Source organism: Dreissena polymorpha, chromosome 1 (assembly GCF_020536995.1).
Source record: "Dreissena polymorpha isolate Duluth1 chromosome 1, UMN_Dpol_1.0, whole genome shotgun sequence".
Classification (NCBI taxonomy): domain Eukaryota; kingdom Metazoa; phylum Mollusca; class Bivalvia; order Myida; family Dreissenidae; genus Dreissena; species Dreissena polymorpha.
Window position 1 is genome coordinate 23,258,905 of NC_068355.1, and position 15,243 is coordinate 23,274,147.

General features: G+C 35.0%; 1 protein-coding gene across 1 annotated transcript in view; it reads right to left on the bottom strand.

The window, feature by feature from the left end:
- LOC127874358 (uncharacterized) overlaps positions 1-10,568 on the bottom strand; it is a 141,546-nt gene extending 130,978 nt beyond the window's left edge. The window contains exon 1 of the transcript XR_008046853.1: positions 10,210-10,568. The gene's annotated coding sequence lies outside the window, so the exon portion shown is untranslated. The remainder of the gene's footprint in view (positions 1-10,209) is intronic.
- Positions 10,569-15,243: the final 4,675 nt, after the last annotated feature.

Consider the following 15,243-nt stretch of genomic DNA (forward strand, 5'->3'; position numbering starts at 1 on the left):
AAATTCGCTGTATTGAATTGATATTTGTTGATTTCTCTAATATATAGCAAAGTTTTTGTAGGACATACTTAAGACTTAAAGTTTCACTTCTGAAAGCAATAAAGTGCAATTGTTTTGCAAACATCCCGGCCATATTTTAAATAATAATCATGTCCAATTATAAGTGAAATAAACAATGTTTAGAACACCAACAACTTCAAAACATTAATAACACTTGGTGAAATTTGCAAATTAAGCCAATTATTCTTATAAAAGACTATTGAATGTGCTAGAACTAGGGGCTAGCTCTGTGCAGAGTTCATTGTACATGAAACAATATTTGGAATTAGGAAAATTTAGGGAAAAACCTGCTGTTTTGATTTAAATTGGGATTGTTTTATCGTTAACAAATATTTAAACATTGAGAACAAAAGCTATCAACATAAATTGCATTAAGGTTCAAATTATGGAGCCGAATAAGGAAATGAACTCAATGTTTCAACCTATTTAAACAAATATTGAATCGAGAATTTTAGCCAGTAATTATGGGAAATATAGACGTTTTGAGATTACGAATGGGACTGAATTATCAGCCCCAATTTTCAAAATACATAAAACTGTAAGGTCTCACCTGAAGCTCAACAAGCTGAAATGACATGCTGGCCTCGCTGATATTGTTTAGGATTGAATTTGAGTTTTGATTAACTTCGGTTGAGCGTCGAATGGCGTACTGGATAATACAACAAAAATGCTGTCATATTTCGAGGCCTTCTTTAGCCTCGAATCAATACGATGCCCTTTGGGCTCGGAGTGTCAAGTTCTCGTAACAAAACGGCACGTGTTCGCTTTTAGCAGAGTGTTTCCAATATTTCGCGCCAAAAGAACACACCTCATTGATGTATCGTGTTCTGTATGTTCACAACCTAGTCATTACTGACTTTCTTCGTCAGCATTAGCGTTAAAAGCGCGTTCTCTTAGGACACTTTTGCCACTGAAAGGACAAACCGTGAAAGTCCGTACAGCTACTGTTGCCCGAACTATCAACATCAAAAGTATTTTCCTTGGCAAGGTAACAATGTTGAATTTATGGCTTGAATTGTTTCTTGATTTTCTCAAGTTCTTTGCTGAATTTCTGTTCGTCCCATAACAAAATGGAACACGTTATTAAACTGGTCATTCTTCATGATGTCCAACAGCGAGAACTGACTGTTAGCGTTACCAAAACTACTGCTATAACTCCTGGTGTCTTTAGCACTCGTCCCACTCGGGCACTCCAGCTAAACAAAACTACTCAGATGCGAGTGTGGGAAACTCGACACGGATATAGTGGTAGTTGAGAACAGCGCATGAAATCTCGACGTGCTCAGAATTTCCTGCAGAACGGAATTGTTAAACACTGCTGACACTTTGAGGCCGGAGGTCAAGGGGAGTAGCTTGGGGTCAGGAGAGAAGAAGGGTTGCCCTGGACTGGAGCTCCTGCAGGCCGGACTGAAGCTGTTGCTGGGCTAACTACATATCAATGCTGATGCTCTCCTAAAAACAACAATAGCACAGTGGGTGATATGAACTTGTTACAAATGTTTATATTACATTCTTTAAAAAATCTGCTTCTTGATTGGATGTTAAGGCACTGTGGATGATATGAATTCGTATCACATGTTTGTATTACATTCTTTAAAAAATCTGCTTCTTGATTGGATGTTAAGGCACAGTGGGTGATATAAACTTGTAACAGATGTTTATATTACATTCTTTAAAAAATCTGCTTCTTGATTGGATGTAAAGGTTTTCAAGAGCAAAACGTCTATCTCATGAATGTCTAATCTGGCATTTTATTGGTTCCTTGACGTAAATAGCATGAACGTTAATACAATTAAACTATTGTTGATTAAGACATAACAAGTGTTGGCTAAAGCTTTACTTACCTGTAAATTCATAATTATTATCCTTACTTAACTTTTAGAGATGTAATTTCATAAGCCAATATGCAGCTCATCAATATTAGGATGTGTAGCGTGTGAAATCCACATAAGCAAATCAGGGAGGACACTTTGGATTATTATAAAGAAGATACTTCTTTCCAGCAAAACCACATTAAAGAGCAAATTGATGTCCCTCATTAGCCTGTACTGACTGCACAGGCTAATATGTGACAACAAGTTAAGCACATGCATAAAGCCCCATTTCACCACAGCACAGTTTATCTTTATAGCATGATTTTTTCTAATTTTACTCATTATATTAATCCCTTTACTTGTATAATGCCTTTACAGATGTTTTGCTGTTAATATATTTTTCAATAAACGGGAGGAAACACTTAAATATTAATGTCTTTGCAAAGTTGCAAAAAACACACACACAATATTTTACCATGCCTTTACAGATATTTGATTGTTAAAATCTGATAAAATTCACACTAGAAATCAGTTCCAACATGTAATAAAGTTGATAGACATATTTAAATAAACAACTTAAAGGGCTACAACTCACTGCTGATACAGATCTTCAATTCTCTCCCTTGTTAGTGTCATTGATTAAACAGCAACTTAAAGGCAAACCCCACTGCTGGTGCAGATTTTTAATTATCTTCCTTGTTAGTGTCAGCTAAAATAATTAAAAAGCAACTTAAGAGGAAGAACTCACTGCTGGTGCAGATCTACAGTTATCTCCCTTGTTAGTGACAGCTAAAATGATGTAATATACGGATATGGATAGGCCGCCTCCCTGCACATTGCTGGACATGGATACGGCTGAGCCTTTCATTAAACAGTCTTCCGCTGCGTTCAGCAATTGCTGTAACATTAAGGGGACCAATATGAAATATTTTGGCCCTGTCAGTATGTTGAACTTGTACATGTAAGTTAGTAATACACCAGCATGTTTTGCAAAAAAAGCATCTGTACCACACAAATAAGGAAAATTTGCATCATAATAAATACTATTGGGAAAATACCTAACATAAAATCTTCAAATTGAGAATGATGGGTCTTTTTAATTGCACGCAACTTAATTGTAAAAACCCATCAAAATATTATTTTACATGCGTTTTTGTGGCAATGTTAAGTGTCAGTGCTCATTTTATTATTCCACTTGCAAATACAGAAGTGTCTATTATGAGTGCTTTAAAAATAGGGAAATAAATGGCTGTTCATATACACCTGGGAGTAAAATTATGTTACAGACTACTTGCCCTTAATGACAACCTGCTGACAAAACTAGTTCATTCGTACTTTGATGACGCCCAAACATAGAAAATTTAACATTTACCAATACCAAGACACAAGCTTTTTTTTGAAAGTAAATTGCAACATTAACTTTGTTTGATATGTTTAGAGAAAAATTAAAGTTTCAGAAAAAATAACCCAAAACGTCCACAAACACAAATCAAATCACAGGGCTTGTTTTAAGTCATTTTTGTGTCGTCCTTCGGTCTTGAATTTTTCAAAATTGCGAAAAAGAGTACATTGTGAAAATTTCAGTTACAAACTTCTTTAAATTCTGAAAATTTGAGTAACGAAATTCTGAAATTCGTGAAAAAATGCGATTCCCTAAGAAGGAAAAATAGCCCTGAGTCATGGCTCCTTTCTGGCAGACTATTATTTCAAAAAAGGCCCTGACAGATAAAACAAAGCAAAATATTAGTCACCAATTCAAGATGGAGACCGGAATGTTACCCCCCTGATACTGGATAATGATTTATATTTGTTGGCACCTCCAGATTATAAAAAAAATATATGTCCATGGACACGTAAATTTGTGGATTCCTGATTTTGTAATAACAGGAATTAGCCCCGGGTCATTTTGGTTATGTGTTTGAGTTTATTTCGTGGGTTAGTAAACCCACCAAATGAACATTAATTAATTTCCAACAAATAATTATGAATTTAGAGTTTTTTTCAAAATTTTTTAGTAAAGTGTTTGAAATGCTTTATTGTATTTATTTTTTAATTTTGATACACAATTGTTCATTTAGAACAATAATTTTAAATCTTTTTTAAAGAGGTGTATTCCTTGCTCATTACAGGCGAAAACCAATAACTAAACCTCGCTGGGACAGACGACAAAAGTTAGACCCATCTGGAATTTGATCGAACTGATTTCAAATAGATGTATGTTTACTAACATAACTTTGCAATAATTTGTTGAATTAGTAAGAACAGAAAATATATACGTCATATTTTTAAGTCATCAATATTTTAAAATATACAATAAAAAAATTATCATATGTAAGGAATAACGCTAAGAATCAAAGCAATTATAAGCATTTTATACACATCACCGAAAAATAAAACAGCACGATATGTATTAATTCATTTGTTGTTTTTTTTAAGAATGACATGATGTAAACATACAAAATAATTTATTCCTTCAAGATGACATAGAACATGTTGTGATGCAGCCGTTCCAGCCATTATGTAACAGCATCAAAGAAAAATGCCATATTGTATACAAAATGTCATATTTTACTCGAATCAATTAAACATTGATTGGATGACATGTTTAAAATTATAACATGCTTATAATCAAGTAACAGCTTTGTGCGACCCTTGCCGCTTTAAAGCAAAACGAAAAAAAGAACGTGTGAAAATTGTGACCAGAACTGCAGAAACAGCTTGAGCCATCCGATAATTCGACCCCTGCAAATTCAAGTCATCAGGCATAAATGTATATGAATATATAGCAATACAAACGTGCTTTGATGCAAAGCGACTTTAAGCCATCGGGTTTTGATTGTATATTACAATTTTAAGAAAATTGCCATTCTGCTAATCTGTGACCAAGTCCAAATACACCAATAGGTACTATCAATACATTTGTTATTGTATTTTTGAATTGTTTTCATTCTTTCTTTATTTAAATGAATTTAGCTTCCATAATTTAATAACAATAAGTTTTTTACTTTGAATACCCATTTACATTAATTTATAAATATATTGAGATTTCAAATCTTTGAGAAAAGGAATATCACGAGAACAATTAAATTTTAGCACTGTAATTTCCATCATTCAATTGCTTATATAACTATCGCTTAATAATTATTGTGAATTTGCATGTATATGTACGTCATTGTCTCATTAACCAAATTTTAATCATATTGTTTGTATAGCCTATTTCTTCTCATCCGAATGTATAAATACCATCATTAAACAGACTGAAAACCCGGGCTTAATAAATGTGTATGGTGGTGTCCCACAGTAGCCTGTGCAGTCCTCACAGGCTAACAATTTACATGATAAACACCTTCCATCAATACTTGATTTTTGTTTTGAAGAAAGTCCCTTTCAAAAAAAAAACATCACAATTAGAAAGTATCCTCTATGATTAGTCTGTGTGTGTAATACACAGACTAATGTGTGGATGACACTTTGAATGCGTTAAGAACCCGTTTCCCAAAATGAGGCTCATCTTGTTAAACTCTGTGACAGACTGTAGGTGGAATTGCTTTGAGCCTCCTTTTGAGAAAATATTAATTTATTATTAATATTGCGTAAAGTGTCTTCCCAGATGAGCCCATACAGCCACACAGGCTACTCCGCTAGACGGAATTACGTTTAGAAGAGACTTCCTATATTAACAAAATTCCCTAAATGCATGGATGACATTAATGAAACTACATACTGTTCTTTTCCACCTCATCTTTTTTGCATTCTAAATAAACAGGAAATACACATGCATACATTTTCCTTGCCAAGTTATGGGTCTGTTCAACAGACCCACACCCAAAGCGTTTATTAAAAAAAAAAGATATTCTCAGGATAATTATATCTCAATCATATTTCGATAAGATCTAAATAAGAGATGTGTTTGTCAGAAACAGAATGCCCCCTATTGCGCCGCTTTAAAATTAAAATGCAATCCCCAGCCATGGAACGGCCGCGTCCCCCGACATCACTGGACTGTTATACAGCCAGCCTTTCACCAGACAGTTGTCTTCTTTGCTGAGCAGTAGCTGTAACGTTGAGCGAACCAATATGGAATATGCAAACTGCACAGGCTAATCTGGGACACTTTACACACATGCATTAAGTCCTGTTTTCCCATGCAACCTTACATTGTTGCCATTGCATGCATGAAAACTAACTCTAAAACTTTTATTACACTGTTCTGGGAATGAGGCCGGGGTCCTTCTTATTGAGAACAAATGCATTCCATGGAATCAAATTTATAAGCTTTATTAAATATCTCACAACTTTATAAAAACTCAAGGCCTTATGAGGATGACAGAAATTCTCGGGGTGTTGTGTAACTGAGGTTCCTGTATGATAAGTTGGAAAGCATCGAGCTGAAGAAGAGTTTGAGTTATTGATCCTCAAATTCTTATCCCTTATAAGTCTGTGCAGTCTGCACACACTAATAGGGACAACACTTTCCTCTTCAAAAGTTTTTTTCGTTGAAAGGAAGTGTCCTTTTTACAAAAATCCAGTCTAGTCGTAAAGTGTCCTACCTGATAAGCTTATGTGGACTTGACATGCTTATCTGAGACGACAACAATTAATATTATTGATGAGCCGCATATTGGCTTATAAAATAACAGCTCTGAAAGTTTTGTGAAAATTATCATTTTGAATTCACAGATTAGTATAACATTAGCCAACAATCTTTTAATACAAAATGGTTTAAGTATGCCCCCTTTCAAAGAAAAGGGGGCATATAGTGATCTGACTGTCCGTCTGTCTGTCTGTCCGTCTTTCCGTCACACTTTGCATTTAGGTTTCGAAAAATGCTCATAACTTCTATGTCCCTTGAGATATAACCTTCATATTTGGTATGCATGTGTATATGTACAAGGCCTTTCCATACGCACACAAATTTTTACCCCTGTGATCTTGACCTTGAACTTAGGGTCCGTGTTTAGGTTTCGAAATCTGCGTTTAGGTTTCAAAAAAAACTCATAACTTCTATGTCCCTTGAGATATAACATTCTTAATACACAGGTTAGGCCACGACTTTTATATTTCTTGGTTTACAAAACCGCCGACCCTAATTTTTGGAGAATGGGAAAAAAAATAAAATCGGAAAATCGTCTTTTTTTTTTAAATATTTTATTCCCGACCGCACTGCAAAACGAGCGAAACGAGAAAAAAAACGATCCGGTTTGAGTACGGTTGCGAATAAAATCAAGTAAGTACAATCAACGATTGGTTCACATATATTCAATTGCAGAAATCGGGATATTTTTCAATGTGACACATTATGTACCAGTCCTTTTATGGGCACTTCTCAAAATTTATTTCGGGTAAAAATTACAGACAATAAGAAAATCAGCGTCAGTCAAATGTCGACCCCATCAAAATTTATTTCCGTGTCTGTGACGCAACTATGTTGTTTAACATGTTAATTATATTAAACAAACCCGATAGTATTTGATAATTAGTATAAATAATCCAATAAAACACTGCCATTATTTACGATATATGTGTTTAGGAATTTTGTAAACACGTCCGCCATAGTTTATAGGAACTGTACAGAAAGTTTGGAAATCGGAACAAATCGGTATATCTCGGAAAATCATTGATAAATATATTTGTCGTTTCAACGCTTTGGGTCGAGTAATTTCGGCAAATCGGAACTCAACTTGTGTAAAACACTAGCTCAATTAACCGTTAAACTCCGCCTCCGTTCTCTGCAAAAGATTCGAAGGCGGAGCTATGCACGTGCTTTTATTAAATTGGAGGATTGCAATTGAGAACCAAACACACAATTGATTCGGCATGTTGATTGCTAGACAAAGGAAGCCAATTTTTTCGGCGCGAAATTTGTCGCTTTATTGCTTCCGACAGAAAGCGGCTTTCCTTTGATGACGTCAAACTGTCAATTCACACAGACTGCACATTTTCGGAAGACTTTAACTGACTCCTTGTTTACAATTCCAGTAAAAAAAAACACTTGCTATATTAAACTTTGGATTAAATTATCAAAATAAAGCAAAAGCGAAGTTGACAAATATGATTAAATTAATTCGCGTCAGTTCAAATAAGACGTTTTGCGTTGTAAATCAACGAGTTTTCATGACAACAACAACTTTGACAAACATTACCGCGACGACGCATGGATCGATCTACCTCGATTTTTTTTTTTCATGTACGATCTCATAAGTCGAGTAAGAGCAAACACATACCGGGTAATTTGTGTATGAGTAGGTTATCTTACATAAGATTTATGCAACGGGCATCGCATTGCGTAATGGTGCGCATCCAATTATGGAAATGAAGCGCAGTTTTTCTTTTTAATGGGAGAAGAACGCATGTCATGTAATGCAGTGTTTAAAATTGCCTGATGTTACATAAGGTGCTGTTAGGACTCATTTTATTTTTAATATAGATGTGTTTCATTGCATAATTTGATTTTTTGTCTCTGTGTTTAAGGTTATAAAAGATATGTTGTCTTTGTTCTGATGTTATTTGTATTAACTTTTTTTTCCAATGATGTTTTTTTTTTTTTTTTTTTTTCGACCGCCCGATGGACCATTTTCAAAATAATTTTTGTAAACCAATAAAAAAAAAAGTCGTGGCCCTACATTGTAAACCATTATTATTTCAGGGACATTATTTTGGTTGATTTTAAGGGTTCACTGATCCACAAATTTATCACACACAGAAAAGTAACTGACACAAATTCATCATTTATTTTTCTGAACTGAGAAATCCACAAAATAAACTAATGTGTCCGTAAAAGTCTTTTTGACCACGAAATTTCGGATGAATATATATATATATATATATATATATATATATATATATGAGTTTACACTATACAAACAAGTAAAAAGGGTATTTTATCTTAAGTAAATTCATACTTTTCTTTTCCACCTCATCTTTTTTGCATTCTTAATACATAGGGAATACATAAGCAGGTCTTTTCCTTTTATGGGTATGTGAAACGGACCCATACGCAAAGCGTTTTTCTTTCTTTAACAAGGGCTGTTTTGTAAAACATGCATGCCCCCAATATGGGCTGTCAGTTGTAGTGGCAGCCATGGTGTTTATATGTTTCTTGTCACTGTGACCTTGACCTTTGACTTAGTGACCTGAAAATCAATAGGGGTCATCTGCCAGTCATGATCAATGTATCTATGAAGTTTGATAATCCTAGGCTTAAGCATTCTGTAGTTATCATCCGGTAACCATTTGACTATTTCGAATCACTGTGGCCTTGACCTTTGACCTAGTGACCTGAAAATCAATAGGGGTCATCTGCCAGTCATGATCAATGTACCTATGAAGTTTCATGATCCTAGGCCTTAGCGTTCTTTAGTTATCATCAGGACACTATCTGGTGGACGGACAGAAGGACCGACATGTGCAAAACAATATACCCCCTCTTCTTCAAATGGGGGGCATAATAAGTGCCTTATGATTAATATGTCTCAATTATATTTCAATAAGATCTAAAAAAAGTATATTACTAGCGTAATATGATTTTATTCTTTAAATTTAAGTTTTAGAAATAGTTATATTAAATTTGTTTTTCTGAAATCAATGGACTTTTTGCACGAAAAAAATAAAAATCCAAAAATTGCATTTTTTCCCAAATTGGCCATGAAAAGGCCTGATAATTAAAACGTCTTTGTTACCTTCTGTGTATTCAGGTCATCCTTGTCCACCACATCCTCAGCATCCTTGTCCTGACTCAGCAGCGACTGGAGCAGCAAAATAGCTTGATGTATTTCTTGTATGTATATTTAGGATTCACACAAATTTATATAAATGTAATGAAAATCAATAACAGATGTTCAACAGCATAAAATATGGCAAATTAATAAATCTCACATCAAGTGTTACCTTTCTGTAAACATTGCGTAAAATATCAATATATACTCCTCCAAAGATTACTTAAACAACATTTTATTTAAAAAATATTCATCCATATACATTTCTTACATGGCATGGTGTTTATAGAAATGAAAGTCTAAAAATAGCCTCAGTTGCTATGTACATGTGCATCTATGTACAAATATGAAATTTTCAGTTGAAATGCTTTGTTTTTTCATGCACAGTTTACAAGAACTAAATGTTAGGACCATAATGACACAAATGGTATGACAACATAACATAATATGCATTAGATCTAATGTTCTAACAAAACCCCTCACATTGTGTAATCAGATAACAATATGTTTACATAAATTATTTGTATCTTTTAGCTACACACTTACACTACTATGTTCGTATGCTAAACAACACATTGTAATTGAAATACTAATCACTAATTACAACAACTAGTGCATACATGTACACACTATTCCACTCTGAACACCAGGATGGTGTCGTCCCACTTCTGTCCCACAATGATGGAGGATGTGGTGCTGCTGTAGCAGACTGACCGTGGTAAACTCAGTCCATCCTCCTTAGTAGCCAGTGTAGCCAGCTTACTCTCTCCCTCCCAGCCCACCTGTAGTACAGTGTGGGACTGCCATCCACAGACCAGCACCTGGCCTGCAGGGGTCACATGTAGAGCAGATGGGCGCACTAGTGCTGGGTCTGTGTATGTAGCCAGGAGTGTGCCATCCCTGGCCAGGGTGAGAAGCTTGTTCTGCCAGGGGCTGGTGATGTACAGCCTGTCTCCTGTGGGACTCACAGCACACGTGTCTACTGCAAAACAGAGTAACAACAAGATATTGAATTACTGTCAATGTTAAATAATCTTATTAAATATACTGCAGTGATATTGTATTACGCATATGTTGCTATAAAGAGGCCTTTACACATCTAAAATATATGCATACATTTCAATGATTCAATAGTTAAGTGTGACATTAAACTTCAGTAGCAGAGCTATTGTGTTAACGTTTGACATGTTTAAATGCGACTGGTGAGTAGATATGAATTGAAGCAAAATTACACAGATGGAAACAAGTAAACAGATGGGAACAATAACATACATCAAAACAATTACACAGTTCAATCAATTCTTGTATATTTTGAATGTTTCTATATGCAGTAATTATAGCTTCTCCACACATGTATACATGTGATAGCAATGTACTGACACAAGTGAAATTGACAAAAGCAGACATATTTCATATATGTACAGTGTATTTATTTTTTATTTGTGATTTAAAGTGTTTATAACAAGTAAACTAATATTTCAAACAACAAATATTGACGTTTTTCAATCTAGTTTATTTCCAAACCCCTTACAACAGCAAAATTTTGTTAATGACTTATTATAAGTAATACATATATTTAAACACTTCTTAACATTAAAACAACAACAATTTAAAGAGTACCTATTTAATACGATGTAAATAGATTGTTCAATGTATAAAACATATTGTACATGTACAGTAAGTTGACAGCCACAAAAATGAACACCAGGTCAGAAAGTGTCTCTTTCCCAGGAACTCAGTTTCTATTTATAGACATGCCATGTAGTGACAGTCAAAATACTTCATTACTCATGTTTATGAATCAATAATTCTGAATCTTCTTTTGGCTACTGTAGCATTGAACGGGCACATATGAATTATAAAATAATTAATTTATAATACATCAGGGGGTTTTCTACTATGTAAAAATGGCCTTAAAATGGACCTGATCCCAAACCAATATTGTAAAAAAATATTCCCAATTTATAAAAAATAAATATTTTTTTTATTTGTAAAAAGAAGTGTCTAAAGGAAAAGCCTGATTTGTCAATATTTGTTGATAAACAAATCGGATTCTGTCCATTAGGTCAATAAAAAATCCCAAATTTGCCATTTTATCTCTTTAACAAATCCCAATTTAACCAGACAATCCTTTTCTTAAAATGGCTAGAAAACCCCTGTACATAATACAAATGTTATCATGATGAATCCACCATGATTCTTACCTGTATCATTATCTGATTTATCTTCATAAAGTCTGCAGACTAGTTTGCCATTCAGTTTGTACTTGAACAGAGCAGTACCAGATGCAATAAACAGGTCTCCCCAAAGGTGGGCAACACTTAAACAACTATGTTGTAACTCAAGCTTCCTGCCTATGGCGAGTTGGCTCTGGCTTACTGCGATAAACTGGACCTCATTATTCATAGGCACTGCAACCTCACTGGGTGTGATCTGACAAATGTCCCATATACCATCATTCACATCCCAGTGACTTAACCCCTGGTACTGCTGGTTTAGAAGCTTGACTCTCTTATTATCTCTGTCTGCAACTAGGACCTGTCCATCAGGAAGAACACAGATGGCTGTGATATCGCATTTCTTCGAATCACTTGTTATTCTCACAGTGTGCTCAGACTTTCCATGGACAGTTAACACATGGTTATGCAATACTCTCGCAAGCCCTGACAGTTTAGACAAGTACTGTTCAATGTCAGTGTTAGCTTTCATACTCTCTATCAGCCTCCCCAGACCTGATAATCTGACAATGTACTGCTTAGTGCCTTGTATAATCTGGTTTAATACCGAACATTCAAGTCTAACACTGTACTCACCCAGGTACGATTCAACTTTTTGTATTTTGTCCATGCATTTCTGACTCGCTATCATGCAGAGTTTCTTCTTCTTGTTGTCACTGCTGTATAGAAGGAGTTCATGGAGTGCTTTTAATTCATGATGATGACGGATGCAGGTTTCAACACCAGTTTTGAGAGAATCTTCAAGACTTGATAGTGTAATTTTTGCTTCATTCAAAGTAATATTTTCTATATGAAACAAAGTGGAATGCATTAATTCATAGATTTTGTTTTGCTCAACTTTAGGTACTTTCTTTAAAGTTCTCCTCCCAATTTTGGCCATAGTGGATTTAATTTTGTCATTCATTTTGTGTACCATGAGTTCTTGCCCCTGGTATGAACTCTTCAGATCGTGGATTCCAGACTCACAGCAACTCTGCAGTTTCCTCAGTTTTCTCATATTGATCAGGAGCTTCTCAAACAGTTCTTGTACTTCTGCCTGCTTCTTGGCTGAGTTAAGTGTTACTGTTTTGCATTTTCTGAAAGAAAATCAATAATTTCAGGGATTTTGTGGAGGTTTGTTGGCAATGCTACATGTATATGATATGTATCGTCCATGATAAAATTGAGACCAGTTTGGGGCCGTCCATAATGTATGTCATGCTCCAGATGGAGGGAGGGGGTGTTAGAAAGTGTTACAGTTTGTGACAGGGGGAGGGGGTGGGTCAGGCCATGTGTGATGTCACACATTTTTAAAAAAACAAGGGCTGTTTGTAAAACATGCATGCCCCCCATATGGGCTGTCCGTTGTAGTGGCAGCCATTGTGTGTACACCATTTTTGTCACTGTGACCATGACCTTTGACCTAGTGACCTAAAAATCAATAGGGGTCATCTGCGAGTCACGATCAATGTACCTATAAAGTGTCATGATCCTAGGCAAAAGCGTACTTGAGTTATCATCCGAAAATCATTTTACTATTTCGGGTCACCGTGACCTTGACCTTTGACCTTGTGACCTCAAAATCAATAGGGGTCATCTGCAAGTCATGATCAATCTACCTATGAAGTTTCATGATCCTAAGCGTATGCGTTCTCGAGTTATCATCCGAAAACCATTTTACTATTTCGGGTCACTGTGACCTTGACCTTTGACCTAGTGACCTCAAAATCAATAGGGGTCATCTGCGAGTTATGATCAATCTACCCATGAAGTTTCATGATCCTAGGCGTATGCATTCTTGAGTAATCATCCGGAAACCATTTTACTATTTCGGGTCACCAAGACCTTGACCTTTGACCTAGTGACCTCAAAATCAATAGGGGTTATCTGCAAGTCATGATCAATCTACCCATGAAGTTTCATGATCCTAGGCGTATGCGTTCTTGAGTCATCATTCAAAAACCATTTTACTATTTCGGGTCACCGTGACCTTGACCTTTGACCTAGTGACCTCAAAATCAATAGGGGTCATCTGCGAGTCATGATCAAAGCAATATACCCCCTCTTCTTTGAAGGGGGGGCATAAATATTATTATTTCTTAAGTAGAATTTTAAAATAATTAAAAAAAAAAATTGAATTAGTTTTATGTCAAAATAAGACGAATTGCGTATCTCCTGAATGTGTTGTTCGAATTTGAAAAGGCACCTTAGCACAACATCCACGCAGATTTAATAAGTAAATGACAAAATAATTTATTGGACTTTTCAATTTTTTAGATAGTAAAGGGTTGAAAGAAAAATTAAATTATATTTTCGTTTTTATTAGAGGTTAACATTCGGATAAATATTCATTGAATAGATGCCAGTCATAACTATAGATGAACACTTCACTTCACCATGCATGGATGATGTCCAAAGTGAATATTTTTTAATTTAACATGTTATTCAATGAAAAACTGTGACAACTGTTGACAATCAACTATTCTAGTAATTTAAGTAACTTTGATAATGTGAAAGTCTTTTAAGTGAAATTTTAATATTGTTTTATAGTGAATTGTGTTTTAGATAAAATCTGTAAAAGTTAAATAAATTAAAAAAAATATGTTCGAAAGTGTGAGTTTGTGACGTACTTTAGGGGGGTCCAAGATTTTGTGACAGTTTGCGACATGAGGGGAGGGGGGATTAAAAATGGTCAAGAAAAGCGAGACATACTTTATGGACGGCCCCTTACTTCGGAGACTGATGATTGCCAACGGGTGTTATCCTCGTGGAAATTGTGCATAATATCATAAAAACATTAATTTTGACACGAAAAGTGTTTTAGCAAATAAAAAGTATAATTGAATCCATTGCACAAAACTGTATTTTGTTATGAGTTCTCAAATGAGCATACCAAAATTTGTAATCCGAAACACGCAATTTATGTTAACGCGATGGTAACAAGTTAATTTTAGCTTACATTTTGAAGCTACTTTGTGTGTCCTTTGTCAAGATAAAAAGCAAAAATTTATATGTTGGTCATTTATAACGTCTTGTCTTGAGCATGGGAAACATGTTTTTTTGTGTGCATTTAATTAAAAAATTATATCACCAATGATTTGAAAATTGACATTTCCTTCATTAAGTTCAACTCACACACTTGCTCTTATAGACTTTAGTAACGGTCCTTTAGATAAGTCACTAATGAACCAGTTATTTTACTTTACGAAGATTAAACAGAAAATCCAGACAAAAATGGATTTACTCAATCGAAATACGTAATTAGACGTGCACACCTATGAATAAAATCAATCACAGTCGGAGCGTCATAGTTGAACTCTGGGGCAATTAAGATGTTATCTATCAGGATGCATGGTGGCTTTTGCCTTTGAAAAGGGCAAAGTGGCGCTTCAAAACGGCGGAATGGCGAAGAGCCACGCAATGGGGGCCTGAAAAAAA